This window comes from Pleurodeles waltl, chromosome 5, assembly GCF_031143425.1.
Source record: "Pleurodeles waltl isolate 20211129_DDA chromosome 5, aPleWal1.hap1.20221129, whole genome shotgun sequence".
In the NCBI taxonomy this organism is placed as follows: domain Eukaryota; kingdom Metazoa; phylum Chordata; class Amphibia; order Caudata; family Salamandridae; genus Pleurodeles; species Pleurodeles waltl.
This window is the reverse complement of record NC_090444.1, coordinates 703,007,563-703,029,216: the sequence shown is the minus strand read 5'-3', so window position 1 is coordinate 703,029,216 and position 21,654 is coordinate 703,007,563.

Sequence of the window (21,654 nt, the reverse complement as noted above, 5' to 3'; positions counted from 1 at the left end):
CTCGCCTGCAAGGGGATCTTACCCTCGTTTTGAAAGAGCAGGTGGGTTACCGCCTGTACAGAGAAACATAGAGCAGCTTTTCAACATTTCTCTTAGCAGCACAAGTTATGAGGGCAGCACATGCTTCATAACAGGGCGCACTTTCCTTGTTTGCACCCAGGGCACCTGCTTAAAGGTGCACCTTAGTGCAAACAGGAAAAGTGCACCCTACCTGTAATTGGGCCCCTACTCTTTATGACTCGTGGAGGCAATGTTGCTGGCCAAAAGGCTGCTAAGCCCACCATTTCCAGGTAAATAAGGTTATGTGTTACTTATTTCTACACTCTAGATCCAGAGCCCAACCTACAACAGGAATTGAGGACATTGCAGCAAGGCTACAGGGATGTCAGCTCATTTTCAATTAATGCTTTGTTGATTGTAAACGATTCCTTTCTCAGTACTAAACATGTATTTTAAATATGTTCCCAAAAAGATCTAAGTAATATGCTCTAAACGTAGTCTTGATTAAATTATTACCAAGTATCAAATATATAAACGGCAATACTTTTGTAAAAGATGTAAACAATATTTTGTGTATGAAAAAGTCATTTTTAATTTTCTTTCAGTTACAATGCATTCATTGTTTATAATCTGAGATGCAACCGTAGTTTGCCGTCACGTGCATCACAGAGAGGGAAGCTATAAAATAATCTGTGTTTGCACTCTGTCAGTCAGCTACCTATATTTATAACAGAGGCGGTCCATTTTATGCTCTAATCAGTATCAATCATAATATATCGGCAAGAACATTTGGTCAATTGTATTTATACTGTTTTAATTGTATTATTATTTTTAGATATGTTTTAATTGAAATTTGTATCACTACTCCCAACGATTTAGAATTAACCTCGATACTAATGTTTCAGCTAGCCCAACAATATAAAACCCTCCCGAGGGGTGATGCAATTCCCTTATGCAACTAAACATAATTATACAGCTTCTCTTGTTAGAAAATGAGATTGTAACCCTCTTAAACCTAGTGCATCCATGTTTGTTGTGAAGGTTAGGTCCATCCACTCCGTTATTTAATGTTTCTATATTTTTGTTCAGATTTTCCTTAGGTTACCTTATCCGTTCCAGCTATCTACGTTGTCCCCCATAAACCTTTTGTTGATTTTTACTCCCAAGTGTTCACACCAACTTCCATTAGTTACAATAAATAATATTTCATATTTATGGACATCATAAGGAGAAAACCACTTTAATGCACATTAGAACAAAATCATCTACATATGAAAATGCACAAGATGAAATTAAGGGCCTCATTTATGTGTCGTTGCTTCACCGGAGCGTCACTTTTTGTGACGCTCTGGTGGGGCAATTCTCTGCTCCATATTTTCAAGGCAGCGTTATCACTTATCGCTTGAAAGGGGCGTGCAATGGGTGTTGCTGTGGGCGTTCCACCGCAACATCCATTGCATTTTGACGCTGCACCAGATTTATAATAAATCGTAAACCTGAGGCAGCGTCAAAAACTAACGCCACCCCAGGAGCGGCATTAGCATGGCCCAACAAAGAGAAATACTTTTATTTCTCCTCGTCATTGCTTTTTCTATGTGAGCTGCATTTTTCAGCACGCATAGGTAGAGCAAAACGCCATCAATGATTGTTTATGTGCAGGAAGGTGTCCCTTCCTGCACATAAACAATTATTAAATAATAACGATTTGGTACATCTAAGTGTGCTGCATTCTGCAGCACATGTTGAAGTAACAAATCACCATTATTGATTGTTTATGTGCAGGAAGAGGCACCTTCCTGCACACAAATGATTATTCCCTGCAACGAAGCACCCTTGTTCTATGGTGCAAGGGTGCTTGCGTTGGTGCTAGGCGGCTAATTTTAGCACCAGCGCTAGAGGAACTGAACCACAGGGATGTACCGAATTTTCATAAATATGGCGCATCCCTGTGTTTCTGAAGTGACGCAGCACGGCGCTGCTAATTTTGACGCAGTGCTGTGCTGTACCACCTTCTTGTAAATGAGGCCCCAAGTGCCCTAGCACTGGAGTATGTCTGCACCTTTTCCATCTATTGGCTCTGGTCACACTGTTGTGGTCCAGACAGTTCCCTCCCTGGGTCAATAACTACTGAAATTAGAACCAGATGCTGATTATCCCAGTACTCGAGCTATGGCACAGCTTTTCCTTATGATTCACTGTTTCTCACCCAACAAGTACTTAGGTCCATGACGGCTGTCCCTGATTCTCTGTTCTCCCTCTTATGGACTGAGTTCAAACCAGTAGTTCCTCTCAGCTTCCTTGATGGTTGTGTTGGTGACGATGTGGCGCTCCAGCTTCCAATGATAACTTGCTGGATCTCTCACAGCTGATCTGTGAGGTGCTCTCTGTCTGTGCAACCTGGCACGGGCTGAAAGGGTCCAGATTGGTGCAAACCACGCACAGACAGGGCCCAATCAGGAGGCAAGGTATCGCTTATGCCTCACTGGATGGAGACCATAGCTCAGGTCATGCAGTGATTCAGATTGCAGTGCACCTTCACAATTCAGACACTGTGACTCAGGAAATATCAGATGTAGGAATGTGGGTCTTTACCCTGCTTGCTTTTACCACATGGCATGGGCATTGCAATCGGTTGACCTTTATCATGTCTTGCAATACAACCAGGGCTTAACAACGCATGCCTTTATGGATCCTATCAAACATCAACTGAAACGTTTTGTACCGATAATACAAAAGCAGATGCACTCCAGAATCTCTGATGCTAATGTTTCATTGTGGCAAATTGCAAAACAGTGAGGGCCATATTTATCATTATTTCATGTAACACAGCCAGACACCTTGCTGTGCTGTGTGAAAGGGAGAGGGCAGGAATGTGCCATATCTATCAAGATATAGTGCATTCCTGCTCTCTGCCTTCACTGGCACACAGAATGCAGCCTAGCACCAGGAATGGATACCTTCCTGCATGAAAACAATGCTCTAAGGATTTTTCTCACTCTATGTATGGTGCAAAATGCAGAAAGAGGGAAAAACAAGGAGAAATAAAGATATTTCTCTTTGTTATGCCTCCCCTGGGAAGGTACAGCATTTTGACCCATTTACCAGTCTTGGTTAATGTAGGAATGCAACAAAATCCATGGTGAATGCGTGGGAATGTCCACACTCCAGCCATGGAAAGCCTTCCTTGGGCAGAGTACATATGGTTGCGACTTGCGCTGCCTTGCTTTACTCCAGATTTTTCCAAGTCCTGAGGGCCACACAAGGTGGCCTTGTGTAGCTTGGTAAATATCAAGGTTTTGCGGTGCCCTTGCACTACTTTGCATGGCGCAAGTGTGATGCAAATAAAAATATGCCCCTGTGTATTTTGGCCAAGAGCCTTGCTCACGTGTGTAGTTATAGTAAGGACCTAGTTTCCATAGATGAAGCATTTTTTTGTTTTGCCAATAAGTTTGGCACCATTTGATGAATCATTACCAAATTTTCAAAACTAGTGGACTACTCACTGAAGCTGCTATCTTAAAAATATCTGGATGATCCGTCAAGCGGGGGTCAAATAAAAGGAGGGTTCAAAAACTTGTTTTCCCCATGCAACCTTTCTTAGGGAGTTTAGACATGACTATAGCCTGAACTGCTGAAAGGAATTACACCAATTTGGCAGAAAGCTAGATCTTGGTCCAGTAAGAGTGCTTTTTGGAATTTAGTGAAAATCCGTTCAGTAGTTTTGCAGTTTTTAAAGGAAAAGAAATATAGATATCTAGGAACGTGAATTCTCTGCAGGTCCTAGAAATCTCTTGGTGAGATTGGCTGCCAGCACTTTAACCAGGAAGTGCTTGTCGGCAGCCATCTTGTGACTTGGACCCATATGAGTCCGAAGAAAAAAGACAAAAAAAAACATAATGGGGCAGGGTAGGAATACCATGACCGCTTAGACCATGGTGGTGGGGTCCAACAAAACATTTTTTTAAAACTTTTAGCTGCAAATTGCTAAAATAAAAAATAAATGTTTGTGGCCCTGGCAGGGTCCCTGTGGGACACCACCACCAGGTCTAAATTTGCAAATGATCCATGAATCCAAGCACCTTTTTTGTTTTGTCATTTACTCCTTAGGTTGCGCATTTTCCTGCTGTTTGGGGGGCTGAGTGTGAGTGTGTATATATATATATATATATCTCTTCCAAAAAGGTGAGTTTTCACTCATTCTACGGCCACACCATGAAAAGATTTCAAAACTGCCATCACATAAAAAGGACAATCCTCCATTTGCTGATGCTTGTTCATTTATTCCAAATAAAGTGCACAAATAGTGCTACATCCTAAACAAAAAATGAAATGTCAACGCGTTTCGGCTGACGCCTTCTACTGGACATTCCCATCACAATCACCACCTCCGCAAATATCGTGATAGTCCCTCGTCTATTTTTACTTCCATAAGGTGCAGAAACAATGGGGTGGCCGTCTTGTAACATAGATATCATCTTGTTGATAGCCATCCTATCTCATGATATGTTCCTATTTACCAATGAGCATATTGTAATAAATATGTCAACCTTGTCATAACCATTGCTGTTATTAAAATATTGCATAATATGGAATAGCTAAACACCTGCATATATGAATAACATTTATAAGTTGTACTCGCAATCACTAATTAATTGCACAACCTGTAGCATTCTATACTGTATAAGTTATCCATTTCAATATATATGATATGGTTTGAAAGTAACCTAGTCGCTCAATATGTGTAACCTGATGTTAAAGTGACATCATGCCTATCATACAACAAAACTACTCTCATACTTAAATAGCAATATGTATAATGATATGTTTCAATGAATCTCACTAATGCAAAAGATATGAATTTGTATATCTCAAACTTAATATTTATTTATAATATATAAATGTTCCTTCCCATATTTAAAGTGACATAGTGCAATAGTTCCAATGAACATAGGTGGTCATTACAACCCTGGCGGTCGGTGTTAAAGCGGCGCTACAACCGCCAAGAGGCCGGCGGTAAAAAAAATCGAATTACGACCGTGGCGGAAACCGCCAACAAAGACAGCCACTTTACCACTCCGATCGCCACGGCGGTACAAACAAACAGCGCGAACAGACAGGCGGAGGACAATGTACCGCCCACAGTATCACAACCTACCAATCTGCCACCTTTTCCGGGGCGAATTCACCGTGAACAAAAACACGGCGGAAACTGGACTTGGAAGGGGAAACGCTCACCTCTACACACCCCACGAGGAACCAGGATGCCATGGAACCAGAGCTTCACATTTCCCTCTACCAGGAGCACGAACACCGGCGGCGAAGACCACGGTGAGTACTGCACCTACGACACAGGGGAGGGGGAGGGAAAAAACAGGGACACACACACACACACACACAATACGCAACACCCCCACCCCCACCCTCACCCACGACAACACACACACTAGTACATCATGATACATTACAGATACACCCCCCAACCCCCCAGAAGAATGCAAAGACAAAAGGAAATGAGTGTGACCATTGTAATCTATTAAAATCAAGTACGCAAAAATATATATACACTATTAACAAATATATACACCAAGAATAGAAGTCCAGGTATTGCTCCATTTAAGTCTGTGGAACACTGGGCCCACACTGCATGGTCTAGGCCCACACAAGGTACCCGAACATGAAGGAGAGAACACTGCAGGGGCATCAGATAGAAATAAAACAGGCACCTCAGGGGGAAGGGAAAGGGGGGCACCTCAGCCGGTTGAGTACACAGTGGTTTGCCCACTGTTCAATCCTGGGGAGTGCAAAGCCACAGTCTCTCAAGTCAATACAGTGGGTGGTTTGCCCACTGGTCAATCCTGGGGAGTGCAAAGCTACAGTCTCTCAAGTGGATAACAGTCTCCACTGGTTCTGGAGGGGGCTTTGTGCCCAGAGTGCTTCATCCTGCCAAGGACTGAGGTAGTGGATGTGATACTCCACTGGTTCTGGAGGGGGCTTTGTACCCAGAGTGCTTCATCCTGCCAAGGACTGAGGTTGTGGATGCCTTTCTCCACTGGTTCTGGAGGGGGCTTTGTGCCCAGAGTGCTTCATCCTGCCAAGGACTGAGGTAGTGGATGTAACTCTCCAGTGGTTCTAGAGGGGGCTTTGTGCCCAGAGTGCTTCATCCTGCCAAGGAATGAGGTAGTGGATGTGATACTCCACTGGTTCTGGAGGGGGCTTTGTGCCCAGAGTGCTTCATCCTGCCAAGGACTGAGGTGGTGGATGTGATACTCCACTGGTTCTGGTGGGGGTTTTGTGCCCAGAGTGCTTCATCCTGCCAAGGACTGAGGTAGTGGATGTAAATCTCCACTGGTTCTGGAGGGGGCTTTGTGCCCAAAGTGCTTCATCCTGCCAAGGACTGAGGTAGTGGATGTGATACTCCACTGGTTCTGGAGGGGGCTTTGTGCCCAGAGTGCTTCATCCTGCCAAGGACTGAGGTAGTGGATGTAAATCTCCACTGGTTCTGGAGGTGGCTTTGTGCCCAGAGTGCTTCATCCTGCCAAGGACTGAGGTAGTGGATGTAAATCTCCACTGGTTCTGGAGGGGGCTTTGTGCCCAGAGTGCTTCATCCTGCCAAGGACTGAGGAAGTGGATGTAAATCTCCACTGGTTCTGGAGGGGGCTTGGTGCCCATAGTGCTTCATCCAGCTCGTGGCGGACTCAGTAGCGTCAGTGCTCTTGGCGCTCATGGGCCAGCGGTGCTTGTGGCGGCGGTGTCCTGTTCAGCGGTGCTTGTGGCGGCGGTGTCCTTTGCAGCGGTGCTTGTGGCGGCGGTGTCCTTTGCAGCGGTGCTTCTGGCAGCGGTGTCCTTGGTAGCTACTCAGCTGCTGGCGGTCCTGTCTGGGCCTGCGGGGCTGCTGCTGGCGGTCGCCTCCTCGCCAGCGGGGCTGGTGCTGGTGGATCTGTCTGGGCCTACGGGGCTGCTGCTGGTGGTTGCCTCCTGGACAGAGGGGCTGGTGCTGGCGGTCCTGTCTGGGCCAGCGGGGCTGGTGCTGGCAGTCGCCTCCAGGCCAGCGGGCTGGTGCTGGTGGTCCTGTCTGGGCCTGCGGGGCTGCTGCTGGCGGTCGCCTCCTGGACAGCGGGGCTGGTGCTGGCGGTCCTGTCTGGGCCAGCGGGGCTGGTGGTGGCGGTCCTGTCTGGGCCGGCGGGGCTGGTGCTGGTGGTCCTGTCTGGGCCAGCGGGGCTGCTGCTGGCGGTGCTGATGGCGGTCGCCTCCTGGGCAGCGGGGCTGATGGCGGTCGCCTCCTGGGCAGCAGGGCTGATGGCGGTCACCTCCTGGGCAGCGGGGCTGATGGCGGTCTTCTCCTGGGCAGCAGGACTGATGGCGGTCTTCTCCGCCGAGCCGATCTTCCCAGACTTGCCAGGTTTCTTGTGCCCCTTTCCCACCTTGGAAGGTGTCACAGCTGACTCCACACTCCCACCTGTACCCCTGGGAGCGGCTTTGGTGGCTGGTGTCTTCCCCCTCTCCCGCCAGGCACTGGCCAACTTTTGATGCTTGACAGGTGGGGGACTGTCCGTGCTGTGGCTCCTTGCCACACTGGCTGCCCTGCTGCCTGGTGCACTCCAGAATCTGGTGACTACTGGCACCTCTGATCCCGCCGCTGTCGTGGCTGAGGTGCTAGGTGGAGACCTGGAGAGTCGGGCCCTAGGAGACTGACGGGGTGTGGGAGGTGAGGGAAAGAGGTCAAGGGTGGGCAGGAAAAGTTTCTTGGGAACACTGGGACGGGTAGCTGGAGGGGGTTTGGGAGTGAAGGAAGAGGTTGTGGTTGTAGGAGGTGTACGTTTGGTGACTTTGGGTGAAGGTGCATGCGCTGGAGGCTGTCGTGAGGTGGATGGCTGTTGGGTGGCTGTGTGCCTGCGTTTGTGTACCTTGGGAGGTGGCGTGACAGACACAATGGGAGAGGACACAGGCGATGTGTGAATGGTAGTGGGGGTGGTGACTGCACGTGAGCGGGGTGTGGTGGTGGGTGTGCTGGTGATGGAAGTAGTGGCTGTAGATGTAGTGCATGCAGGTGTGAGTGGAGACAAGACTGGGAGGGAGGAGCCTGTGGGATGTGTGGTGCTTATGTTTGCCTGAGCTTCCTTTGTGTGTTGGTGTGTGTGCATGCTGGTCTGATGGTGTGCCTGGGGTAGGCTGAGGTACAGGGGTGTGGGTCTGGGTGGAGGAAGTTGGAGGGGGGAGGCTAGAGACAGGGACAATGGCTGCCATCAGTGCTGAGGCCAGAGTCTGAAAAGCTCACTGAAGGGCTGCCTGACCAGAATGAATGCCCTCCAGGAATGCATTGGTTTGTTGCAACTGCCTCACTACACCCTGGATGGCATTTAAAATGGTAGACTGCCCAACAGTGAGAGACCTGAGGAGGTCAATGGCCTCCTGACTGAGGGCAGCAGGAGTTACTGGGGCAGGGCCTGAGGTGCCTGGGGCGAAGGAGATGCCTACCCTCCTGGGTGAGCGGGCACAGGGCAAAGGCTGAGGGGCTGCTGGGAGGGCGGTGCTGGAAGGGGGGGTGGTGGCTGTACCTGTAGATGGGGGGGGCACAGATGGGCCCACCACCACCAGGGAGCTCCCTTCAGAGGACGAGTCTGTATCACGGGTGTCAGCTCCTGCCCCTGCCCCTGCCGTAGAGCTCCCCTCACCTTCCGTCCCACTGGTGAAATCAGACTACGTAGTGTTATCCTCCAGGGCCATGTGGGATGCAGCTCCCTCCTGCTCCGGTGCCACTGCTCCTCCGCCTGATGATGCTAATGCACACAAGAGCAGGGGGACCACAAAAAGGGGGGGAACGACAGAAGAAAGACATGTTAAGTGCATGCATTCCGCTACTGTTGGCGGACACGACAGACACAGAAGCCCCCTGCACTACGCCACGCACTTGGGGTCCACTATGCATTCCCTGGGACATGGCCTACGAGGCTATGGCCGACATCTGCACACAGGGATGTCACAGGAGCATGACTAGGTGTAGTTGGCACTGTACCCAGGTGGGGTTAGGTGCCACATGGCCTGCCTGAAAAAGGGGACCTAACTAGCACACTCCCCCTGGCCTAGGAGAACCCACAGCCCACCTCCCCCACCCAGACACCTCCACTGCGTGGTGAATCAGCAGAATGAGAGTGTACTCCCTTGTTGCTGCTGTGATGCCCTCAAGCGCCCATCCAACTCCGGGTACGCCACCGCCAGGATCCTGAACATCAGGGAGGTCATTGTGCGACGGGCACCCCTCCCACATTGGGAGGCCATCCTCAGCTGGGCCTCCGCCATTTTCTTGCTCCAGCGGCGAATGTCCTCCCATCTCTTACGGCACTGGGTGCTCCGTCTGTGATAGACCCCCAGGGTCCGGACGTCCTTGGCGATGGCACGCCAAATATCCTTCTTCTGGTGGGCGCTGACCTATAGGAATTGTACAGGGGAAAAAGAGAAGTTGTTACCAACTGCACCGTCACAGTCATTGGCCCGCATCCCTACCCTTGCCATGTGGCACATGCACTCACCGTCGTTTCATGCACGCCTCTTTTCTCCCCCCCCCTATCTTTCATCCACCCCACTCCACACAGGCGTAGCCCATACAGCATGCTCCCAGTGTACTTACCTGTTTGTCTGGAGGACCGTAGAGTAGCGTGTACTGGGGGAGGACCCCATCCACGAGTTTCTCCAACTCCTCCGATGTGAAGGCAGGGGCCCTTTCCCCAGATGCACGAGCCATTGTCTCTTCCAGACTGAGGTCACAGCAGCACTTGCAGTGTAGGTCCTCTCCTGTCGAAGATCAGGTATCGAGTGATTGAACAGATAGAAAATGGCGGTCACGTCCGCGGCGGTGCGTACCGTCAATGCCGGCGTACATCGTCATTGGCTCCTGGGACCCATAGGGTCCAATGTTAACCAATGCAGAATTGCGCAGCGGTCTTCGACCGCCTACCGTGGCGGTATACAGAGCCAGAGCAGTTACCTCATATCTCATTGTCCCACTTTACAGGTCAGGCAGCCGCCATTTCAGGGGCCCACATGGCTCTATTTTTAACTGCGTCACACATACCTAGGCCTTGCCTCAACATTCATACATGCTAATTTCTGATTATGTATCGTGTTCTGTGTAAGCTGTGTGTACGTACCTCTGAGTTGGTTGACTCTGTGCTCGCTGTTGTCCTTCATAGGCACCGTCTGCTGGGACATGTGAGGAGATGGCGGCATCCTCCGGTGTACAGACCGCTGGTGGACCTGTCGACAATGGAGGAAAGACATGTAATCACCACCTACAGGCTTGATCGTGCCACAGCCCATGAACTGTGTGCCCAGTTGGAGCCAGACCTGATGTCAGCTATCTGCCATCCCACAGGAATCCCCCCTCAAGTGCAGGTGCTGTCAGTACTCCATTTCCTTGCAAGTGGGTCTTTTCAAACTACAGTGGCCATAGCATCAGGGATGTCCCAGCCTATGTTTTCCAACGTGTTGTCCAGAGTGTTATCTGCCCTGCTGAAACACATGCACAGCTACATCGTTTTCCCTCAGGTGGAGGATTTGCCTACAGTGAAAGGTGACTTCTATGCCCTGGGACATATCCCCAACATCATGGGTGCCATTGATGGGACACATGTGGCCTTGGTCCCCCCCGCAGGAGTGAACAGGTGTACAGAAACCGGAAGAGTTATAATTTGATGAATGTGCAGATGGTGTGTTTGGCAGACCAGTACATCTCCCATGTTAATGCCAAATTCCCTGGCTCAGTGCATGACGCTTACATCCTGCGGAATAGCAGCATCCCTTATGTGATGGGGCAACTCCAGAGGCACTGTGTGTGGCTATTAGGTGAGCACCTTGAACAAAATCAGTGGGAATAGTTGTCTGGGTCTGGGGATATCCCTACAGGTTAGCGTGTGTCTAACAGTTGTCCTTCGACATTTGCAGGTGACTCTGGGTACCCCAACCTGTCATGGCTACTGATCCCAGTGAGGAATCCCAGGACAAGGGCAGAGGAACGCTACAATGAGGCCCATGGGTGAACTAGGAGAATTATAGAGAGGACCTTCGGCCTCCTGAAGGCCAGGTTCAGGTGCCTCCATATGACAGGTGGTTCCCTATTCTACTCACCAAAGAAGGTATGCCAGATCATCGTGGCCTGCTGTATGCTTCAGAACTTAGCTTTGCGACGACAGGTGCCTTTTCTGCAGGAGGATGGTCCAGATGGAGGTGTTGTGGCAGCTGTGGAGGCTGTGGACAGTGAAGACGAGGAAGCAGAAGAAGAGGACATCGACAACAGGAACTCGTTTATCCTGCAGTACTTCCAGTGAGACAAAGGTAAGAAGACAAACCTGCCTACTACATGTAATTTAACACTACTACCTCTCTACTGTCTGTCCTTTTCACCCAGTGTATGGTCACTGAGTTTTCACTTTCCCTTACGATTTCACAGATGTGGGTCCCACTGTGTGACATCTGCTTTGTTTCCTCATGGACTAGAGCTGTGTGACATAGGTATGTTGACATTACAATTGAAAGAGCATTTTGTCACTGTAATTGCTAATATACTATTTCGAAATCACAGACAGACTCCAGATTGTTTTGTGCTTTAAGGGTGTTTATTTTGGTGCTCAATATTGGAGAATGCTGTAAAATGGTGAGGGGTGATGGTGTAGGAATGTCCATGGCAGAGTCCAGTCTATTTGTTTCACAGGTGCATTGTCCAAAGGGGCATAGGAAGTGGAGCTGGGGCAGTTTGAGGATGGACAGGGTGACAAGGTGGGACAAAAGGATGACATTCAGGGCGGTCTCATTTCTTGGCGGGGGTCTTGGCATCGTTCTCTGTCTTTGTCCTGGATCTCAGGGACCATTTGCGGGGTGGTTCTCCATCTGCAGAGATTGGGGTGCTGGTGGGGTGGTCCTGTGGCGGTGCCTCCTGTCCACTAGCGCCGGCGGAGGTGGTGGGCAGTTCATCGTCCAGGCTAGTGTCAGGGGCCCCTTGTTGTGCCACAGTGTCCCTCCTTGTGTTGAGGCCTTCCTTCAGCACCCCTACGATGGTGCCCAGGGTGGAATTGATGGACCTGAGTTCCTCCCTGAAGCCCAAATACTGTTCCTATTGCAGCCGCTGGGTCTCCTGAAACTTGGCCAGTACCGTTGCCATCGTCTCCTGGGAATGATGGTATGCTCCTATGATGTTGGAGAGGACCTTGTGGAGAGTGAGTTCCCTGGGCCTGTCCTCCCCCTGTCGCACAGCAGGCCTCCCAGTTCCCCTGTGTTCCTGGGCCTCTGTCCCCTGAACGGTGTGCCCACTACCACTGCCCCCAGGTCCCTGTTGTTGTTGAGGTGGTGGGTTAGCCTGGGTTCCCTGTAGTGGTGGACACACTGCTGATTGACGTGTCCTGGGGACAGAGGTATGGGCCTGCTGGGTGGGTGCTGTGCTGGTGTTTCTAGAGGGGGGAAGCTCTGTGGTGGCCTGTGACTGTGTGAGGGGAACCAACTGTCCCGAGGTCCCAGATGGGCCGGGCTGGTCATCTAGTTCCAGTTGGACAGAGCTGCTGTCATCACTGTGGGCCTCTTCTGTTGGTGGTGTGGACATGTGTGGACCCTCCTGTGCAGTGACGTTGGGTAGGGGTCCTGCAGGGGTGTAAAAGCATGATTATTGGATCTGTTTGTACCATGATGTGCAATGGGTGGGTGACCGTGTACCCCAGTGCTTGCATTCCTATGTGGGACCTTGTGTGATGAAGGTTTAGGGGGGTGTATGGGTATGTGCCGTGGCCATGCATTGGTGATGGGTGTCCATGCTTTGGTGTTGCATGCAGGGTTTGGTGTTGGAATGTGTGGTTTGTGATAGTGGGACATGTGTGAGGAGTTGGAGTGATAGGGGTGAGGGTGAGGGTGAGGTTATGTGATAGCATGCAGGTAGGGTGGGGGATAAGGTAGTTAAGGTTTGACTTACCAGAGTCCATTCCTCCAGCTACTCCTTCAAGGTCCTCAGGAGGCAGAATCGCCAAGACCTGCTTCTCTCATGTTGTTAGTTGTGGGGGAGGAGGGGGGGGTCCGCCGCCAGTCCTCTGTACCGCGATGTGGTGTCTGGATACCACAGAACGCACCTTCCCCTGTAGGTCGTTCCACCTGTTCCTGATGTCATCCCTATTTCTTGGGTGCTGTCCCACTGCGTTGAGCCTGTCCACTATTCTGCGCCATAGCTCCATCTTCCTATCAATGAAGGTGTGCTGCACCTGTGATCTGAATAGCTATAGGCTCTACCTGGATGAATTCCTCCACCATGACCCTGAGCTCCTCCTCAGAGAACCTGGGGTGTCTTTGCCATGCCATGGGGTGGTGTGGGTGATGTGTGGGGAAAGTGTGTTGTTATATGTGGGAAGATATTTAGTGGTGTGTTGCGTGGGGTGCGTGGATGTTATGTGGGTGATGGTGTTGTGTGCCTGTGGATGCTTGTTTGTAGATTGTAGTGTCTCTCTCTGGCCTTCTTTCGGGATTTTGGTCATAGGTGTTTGTGGGTGATGTGGGTGTGTGTTTTATATTGTATTGGGTGTGTGGGAGTGGTGTGTGTATGTGATCAGGTGTGTGTATTTCAAATTGTCCAATGTGGCTGTGTTCTGTAAATGTGTGCATATTTTGGGCGCGGCGGTGTGTACCGCCAATGGAATACCGCGGTTGAAAGACCTGCGCGTGGATTCGTGGGTCGTGATAGTGTGGGCGTATTCCTGTTGGAGTGACAGTGGAGGATTTGTTATCGCCAGTTTCTCACTGACATTTGGTGTGGCGGACTTGTGTGGGTGTCTGGATTTTGGTCGATTCTGAGCTGTGGGTCATAATGACCGTGGCAGAATTCCACGGCTGCGGCGGTATGTTGGCGGTCTTCTGCACGGCGGTAAGCGGCTTTTACCGCCAATGTTGTAATGACCCCCATTGTCTCTATTTCGCTCGTATTATGACTTCTATTGGCATTGTTTGACCCTCTCCATGATTTCATTAGGCCACAACAAATAATCTGTACCAATAAATGTAACATCACCGAATAGATGAGTTATGTCTATATCAGAAAACCTAGACCATACATTAAAGTGCCAAGTGAGAAAGGTGAATCAAAATGTTAAAAATTCAAAAAACATCGTAACAAGTTTCAGCAATCCTAATTTCTACTTTCAAGATCTAATATACTCAAACATGTCCCCTAACAGCTATAACCAACATTTCTAATCTCAACATTGGAGAAATATATATATAGGAATTTCTGACAAACCCCCATTTTTTCCTTCTCAAATTTAGTTGTGCAAATGGACATATAATTCAGCATCCAAGTTATGTCCCCAAGGGTTCTCTGAGCCAAGCAATAAAATTATCTTTGATTCCATTTGTCTTAGTTCAAGCGTCCTATCGCCCAACCTGGGACCTAATTTAATCAATCTGATCCCATAGAAGGTTAAAGTGCTACAGTCTCCTCCATGTAAGTCCCAAAAATGTTTGGCCAGAGGATAAGATCAATCTTGATTCTTGATGGCTGTAGGACGTTGCAAGAACCTGATTTTCAATTTGTGAATAGTGCTGCCTACATACTTCTTCTGGCAACCGCATTCAGGAACATAGATGACATATTCAGTTTCACAAGTAATTCGGTCTCTAATCAGACAATTTCTTCCTTCAAATGTTTGGGAACTCTGCACATTTGTGGCATATTTACAGGCCTTGCAATGACCACATTTCCAAAAACCCATACTCTTTTTAGTCAACCATGATGTGCTATTTTTGTTCTCATTTTGGACAAAAAGACTGTTAGTCAAATGACCCCCCTAATGAACAGGTCTTCCGATATGTGATTGGTGGATGTTGACCAATTTCCCCTTTTATATGTTGATCATTTTGTAAAACATGCCAGTTACACTGCAAAATATTTTTAGGTGCTGAGTGTTGGTGATTATACTCCAAAAAGAGTCTTGGAGGAGATCTACTTATTGGGTTATCATTGACCAATTGATTCTTAAAAAGCAATTCCTTTCTTGTTTTACATTTCACCCTGTTCTGTGCATCAATCAAAATTTTGTATGAATAACCCCTCTCCAAAAATCTTTGGGTCATTCCCATAGTTTACTTTTCAAAGCTAACATCATCCGAGCATATCCTGCGAGCCGGCAGGAATTGACTATATGGTATACTCCATTATAACGCTTTCGGGTGCCCACTATTACCATGTAGTATAGAATTACATGCAGTAGGTTTTCGATACACTGAAGTCTCTGATCTGTCATTCTTGACCTCAAGCAAGACATCCAGAAACTCAATTCTATTCCTACTCCATGTTGTCTGTATTATATTTAGGACCTAGTTTCCTTCGGAAAAGTGTTTTATTTTGCCAATAACTTTGGCACTGGTTGACAAATCTTCACTACATTTTCAAAACTAGTTTGCCACTCACTTCAGCTGCTGTCTTGAAAGGTTCGGGTTGATCTGTCAAGAGGGTCAGAGAAAGAGGGGGCCTCAAAACACAATTTCCACATGCATTTTCCCATAGGGTCTTCAGACAAAGCTACAACCTGAACCACTGACTTTCATTACACCAAACCTGGCAGTAAACTCATCTTGGTGTGCAGATCATGTTTTTGTTATTTGATGTAAATATGTTCAGAAGTGTTTGAGATACTAAAGGAAAAAGAAATATAGTTATATGGACAGTTGGTGTTCAGATCAGCTCCAATTTGGCCAATTTAAAGGAGATTAGTCAATCCTGATTGGTTGGTGACAACCTGAACAATATGTTTTAGCAGCTATTACAAGACTCGGGGACTTGGTCCCTGTGTCATGAAAATTAATTTTAAAAATATGTATGTGGGCAGGGTGAGCATATCCAGACTCCAAAGGCCATACATGCGTGCCCCAAATGGTTGCCCCTCCCTTATTGTTTGGCCAACAACATGCTGTGGGAGCACTTACAGAACTCCGAGGCATGCTTCCCATTGAAATGCAATGTAGTGAAGGGCAGGTTTTGAGGGACACACAAAGGATAATGTATAAAGGCTGATAACAGACTTTAGTTACAACATAAATCATTTGTTGATGGTACCATCCTAATTTTAAGAATTTGTGTGTGTTCTAAAGTGATTTTACCCTGTGAAAAAGCCTCTGCTGGAATTTCATGAATCATGTTTGAGAGAAAACTGTTTTCTCATGATTTTCCTACAGAGGTTATGAAGGGAGTTCCAGAAGCTAAAATGAGAGCATAGTTTATATAAATTAACACTGTCTTTCTCAGTCAAATGAGAATAAAGTCTGACATTCTTAGTAAAACATGTAATTCCAAAAGGAGCAGCCTGTTAGTTGATTCCTTTGCAATGTTGCCAGATTTTGAGACCCATCCCAAGACCAAAGTGGTCTGAGTTTGGGCCCAAATTCAGCCCAATGCAGACTAGTGCAAGCCCAAAAATCAGCCCAAAGTTGCAATCCTCAATGTATGCAAAAACATCCTTCATGAAACATTCTGGCCATAAACACAATTTCTATTCCGTATGCATATAATGGAAGGAGTTTCAATGGGCACCAATGCACTTCTGCAATCATGGTCAGATTCTATTATTAATAACTGATTTAAAAAATTGGTCCTCTACATGATCCTTCTAACTGGCACTTTTGGCACCACAAATCTAAACCTAAGCATGGCACTGATTAATGATCTTTAGAAGAGCAGATTATAACCCATTTTAGTTAAACCCAAGTGTGGAACTGCTGAAACGATTTTTAAATTCATTTAAGTAATGTGGCTTCTAAAACATATTTAATGGATCTCACAGGATTAACACCACACAATGATACACATATGAAGAAACGACCCTGAGGTTAAAGCAATTCAAGCACAAGTGGTTTGACAAGCTGAAAGGGTCCACTCCTTCTAGTTAAAATGTAAGAGAGTCAGAAAGGAGGTAGTCACTTATTGTGATGAGTCCCCTGCTCTCCACTCCAAGGTCCTTCACTATGTCCACTTACTCTGGCACTGAATGCTCTACAGGACCCACACTGTTGCTTTTATGTTGCAGCACAAACTAGACTAAAGCTCCCAATGTTGGAAAGAAGCAGGTGAGTTTGTTTGGGGTCCAAATGAAGCACAGTTTTTGGACCTGAAAGTATAAAGACCCTTTTCCCTACACCTTTAGTGATACCTTCCCCAACATCTCTACACTAACGCACCCTCAAGTCTGCTGACACAATCATCACTCCCCCTTTCCCATCCCACTCCCTTGCTCATTAGCACTGTCCAACTCAGTTTTTAACGCTGGCTTGTGCAGTCTCATTAAGCTTCACAACTCTCTTACACCTACCTTCCACCTTAGGCTTTAAGTGGGGCACATCCTCAAACTAACTTTGAAACAGGTCCGTAATGGAGCCTATGTTCATATCCACAAATTGTAAGGCAAAAGCATGGATACATTTCTCAGTAATGCATGTACAAAACCATAAGGTAATTCATTTCAGCAAAGCAGTCCCTGTTTACATTTTCCCTTCATTTTTATTCCGTCTTTCATTTCCTAGAAGTATTTGCTTTTTTAGGTGTAATTCTATTTTCATGCAACATGTCTCTTGTATAGTTCACATTGTGAACTGAGTCACCTTTAAGTGTCTATTTGAAATCAGATTGTGGGTGAGTGTTAATGACAAGGGCACAACTGAGTCCTGTGGTTGAAAGCAGTATGAGTTTCTCATAGTGCATGCCAGTGTGCCACTAAGGGGTTTGGACTACATTCACATCCAATCCTTGCCCTTGGTGGTAACATGTAAATAGCACCCACGCAGTTGGAATCTGGGTCACAGTGAGTTTCATATGCCCATCTTTCTGGGCATAGTTAGGCTATGGCTATGGGGCCTGTTCTCTTCTCAACATCTTTTTGAAATCCTCCATCTGTATATCCCACACCTTTGCTTTCCTCTTTAGGACCAGCATTTCACTTTGTGTTTTATGTATATACTTTCATTAGTGAAGGATACGATAGGGACAAATATTCTGGCAGTAAATATTGATCAGGATCCGGGCGGGCATCAGTCAAATATGATGAATATGTCTCGGTGTAATTTGTTGACACCAGGACTCATTCAGTAGCACCTACGACATGTTTGCTTTTGTTTCAAAGCAGCAACCTGTAGAGTACAGGGGTGGTTCATATTGGCACTTCCAGCTGGGACCAACATAGAGGTCACTTGAAACACCATCAGCCTTTCTTTTGCTGGCATCTCATCCTGGCTGGGAGCTAACTAGAGCCTAAAATCTAGTTACCAATGCAATGAAGGGAAAAATCTCATCTTATTATCACTTCACAGGTGCTTAACAGAAACTATGATTTGGATGCAACGTTTTGACTTTGTTCAACCCCTGTATTTCAGAGATATGCATGTACTGTAAGAATGTCACATGTTTCTCTTTTTATGAGTGATGACACTAGCAGTAATTTAAATAATACTTTTTATTTAATTTCTTTGGTAGGACTACTCATTCCAGGATGAAGGTAGGCTGTCAGAGTGCTTTCTATCTCACACACATTATACAATAAATCATACAAGACTGCAAATCAATCTACAAGGAATGTAACATACGACAATGAAGGTGACAAGGTTTAGGAGTCACATGCGATACATACTGCTAGGAGTTATACGTTTAGACTGTTCAGTCTGGATAAATACAATGATAATAGAGAAACACATAATGCAGTAGTTGGGCTTTTCTATACAAAATAGATATTAATAGTATCCGAAGGGAACTCTTTTTAGCATTTTAATTAGGATTAGTAGAATTGTGTTATTCAGTGGTGGCAGCATTTTTCATACAGTTATGGTTTTGCCACATTTTCCACATAATCCATCAATTGTTGTATAATCTGCAGATTAAAAAAAATATATATCTTTCTACATCAAACAATTTAAAAGTTACTAAAGATGCAGCGATTTGCAGTGGAACACAGTTTGCAAAGGTTGATTGTGTTGGAACATTTTTATCCTTCGCAGAAATCAGTGCTCATCGAGGTCAAAGGATCTTTGGATCCTGGATAGGACGTCATAGAAGCACAATTTCAATATCAACAAATTAGTTACACAGTATGGCCAATGTGGCCATACAATGGAAACTCTAGTCAGGAATAATGTTAAGGGATTTATTACAAATGTAAGCTCAAAGTAATATAGACAACTCTCAAGACAAAATTATAAAATGACAGAATCACCAGGGTCACCAAAGGTAACGAAATAAGTTTAGGCGAACTAACATTAATAAAAATAAGCATTCAATAAGTGTACAAAACACAACAAGATTATCTGAGATGCAGAGATCATGCATTACTCAGGTTTGATTATCATCAACTCAATTTTAAATCAGCAGAGTTAAAATTGAGCTGGGCACAGGGTGAACCCAACAATTAGACAAATCAGGGAAGAACATGTGTGGGGCAGAAAACATGCAGGCAAAAGACAAAAAGAACAAAAAGGGCACAAAGAATTTGGAAAATGGTAATCTTGGTCAGCAGGCTACTACCCAAGGTGGGCAAAAGATAGGTAAAAAGGGAAAGTGTCAGCATGTTAGAAGCTTGATCAAGAGTCTTCTGCAAGGGTTAGGAAGGAAATCTCTAAGTCTCAGCGGCATCTCAAAGGAGCAAAAGCAGAGAGGAAGATACCTCTCAAAGGGGCTCAGCATTCATCTTCGGGCAGTGTGCTCATCAATCTGTTCAAGGGAATCTGGCCAAAGTCCAACTGGTCAATGACATCAAAGTTAATTTGGCATTCTGATTTGCTCTGGGTGACAGTCCACTTTACGCTGAAGGGTCATCATCCAATAGAAATCAATCACACAACTCCAAGTTAAAACATTACCACATCTTCTCAAGTCTGTCACGGGAACATCATCCATCCATGTAGCTCCACATGAGTTTGAAACAATTGTATATAATGTCAGTCCACAGTTCAGGTTGTTCTATATTCAAGGACATTGGTTCACTTCTCTCTATGTTTAAGACATTAGGGGCTTATTACTAAAGCTAGTCTTCTCATGGGAACGAAATCTGAAAGGAAGTTCACATTATTTTCTGCACTATCATTGAGAACACAGCCTACCTTAAGCTAATGCAAATGAATTAATACAGTACATTAATATATCAAATTAAAACATATTTCAACATGCATCTGTTAAATCTTCATGAATATTTATTTATTGGTATTTAGATTTCAATAACTTTAAACAAAGTAACTCTGTAAATACATTCCAATCAATATAACGTGGAACTGCCTTTCTCTATTTTTGCTCGCATAATAAAATCATTTATCATTAACAATTCAATCTTGTTTCAATACATTCGATTAGTCCAGAGTCTAAATGATATCACAATGTCAGATTAATCCTTCAAGAATTTAGTTTACTCTCAGTACCATTAAGGTTTCTAACATTAGTCTGAACGAATGCACATTTAAAATGACTTCTTAATGCATCTTCCCATCCTCACATTAGTAGTTTGATTAACATAATGCAAAAACTGACCCATAGAGGACGTCGGTGACAGACATGAGAACCAGCAATAAAACTTCTGCTACATGAACTGGTTACCTTTCTGTGTTTATTTGCTATATTTGGGTATTTAAACCAGTATTAACGAGGTGCAACCTATGCCCAGTGTTAACAAGTGTAAAAATTAGAAAGTAATGTTACAAAAAGGGAAGTAATAATATTACAAAATGTGCCACATTAATGCTGCATAATTGGGGTAGTGAGTACCTGTGCTTCTGAATTTTGATTTAAAGCACTTACACCCTTGCCTGCAGGTGCACTGTATTTAAAAAAATGTGTACCATGAGAAAACATATCTGGCAATGAACAGCAGAACGGACACCATACCTCTTGTGTACTAAAGCAGTCAGCCTTCGCCCACAGATCCAGATATTTTGCTAGTTTTTTGCCAATTCGACCTCAAGGGCCTTAGTGCAGCCCTTAATCACTGTTCATGTTAGGCTGGCTTCAAGCACAACCAGTGAGATATAAGAGGAGAGGAAACTTTCTCTTTCAGGCTTGGTCACTGAGCTGCTGCCAAGCTTGAATCTCCATTCTCTTCAACAGAGCCAGGCCCTGCACTCTTTGGAGGACACACACTGAGGTTGGGCAGGCATCAGTGATTCTTCAAACAGGACCGTCGTCAGAAGCAGTTTCATGCACTGATGTGGATTGACGGCTGTAGGAAAGTAGCCTCTTCCTAGCATGGTTACCCCCCTCTTTTGGCCTCTTTGTGAGTGTGTGTCAGTGTGTTTTTACTATGTCACTGGGATCCTGCTAGCCAGGACCCCAGTGCTCATAGTTTGTGGCCTAATATGTATGCCTGTGTAGTGCCTAACTGTGTCACCAAGGCTCTCCTAATCAGAACCTTAGTGCTTATGCTCTCTGTGCTTTTACATTTGTCACTGTAGGCCAGTGACTTAATTTACCAACTTCAATTGGCACACTGGACCCCCCTTATAAGTCCCTAGTATATGGTACCTAAGTACCCAGGGCATTGGGGTTCCAGGAGATCCATATGGGCTGCAGCATTTCCTTTGCCTCCCATAGGAAGCTCAGACAAACCCTTACACAGGACTGCCATTGCAGCCTGCGTAAAAAAGTGCACACGCTATTTCACAGCCATTTTC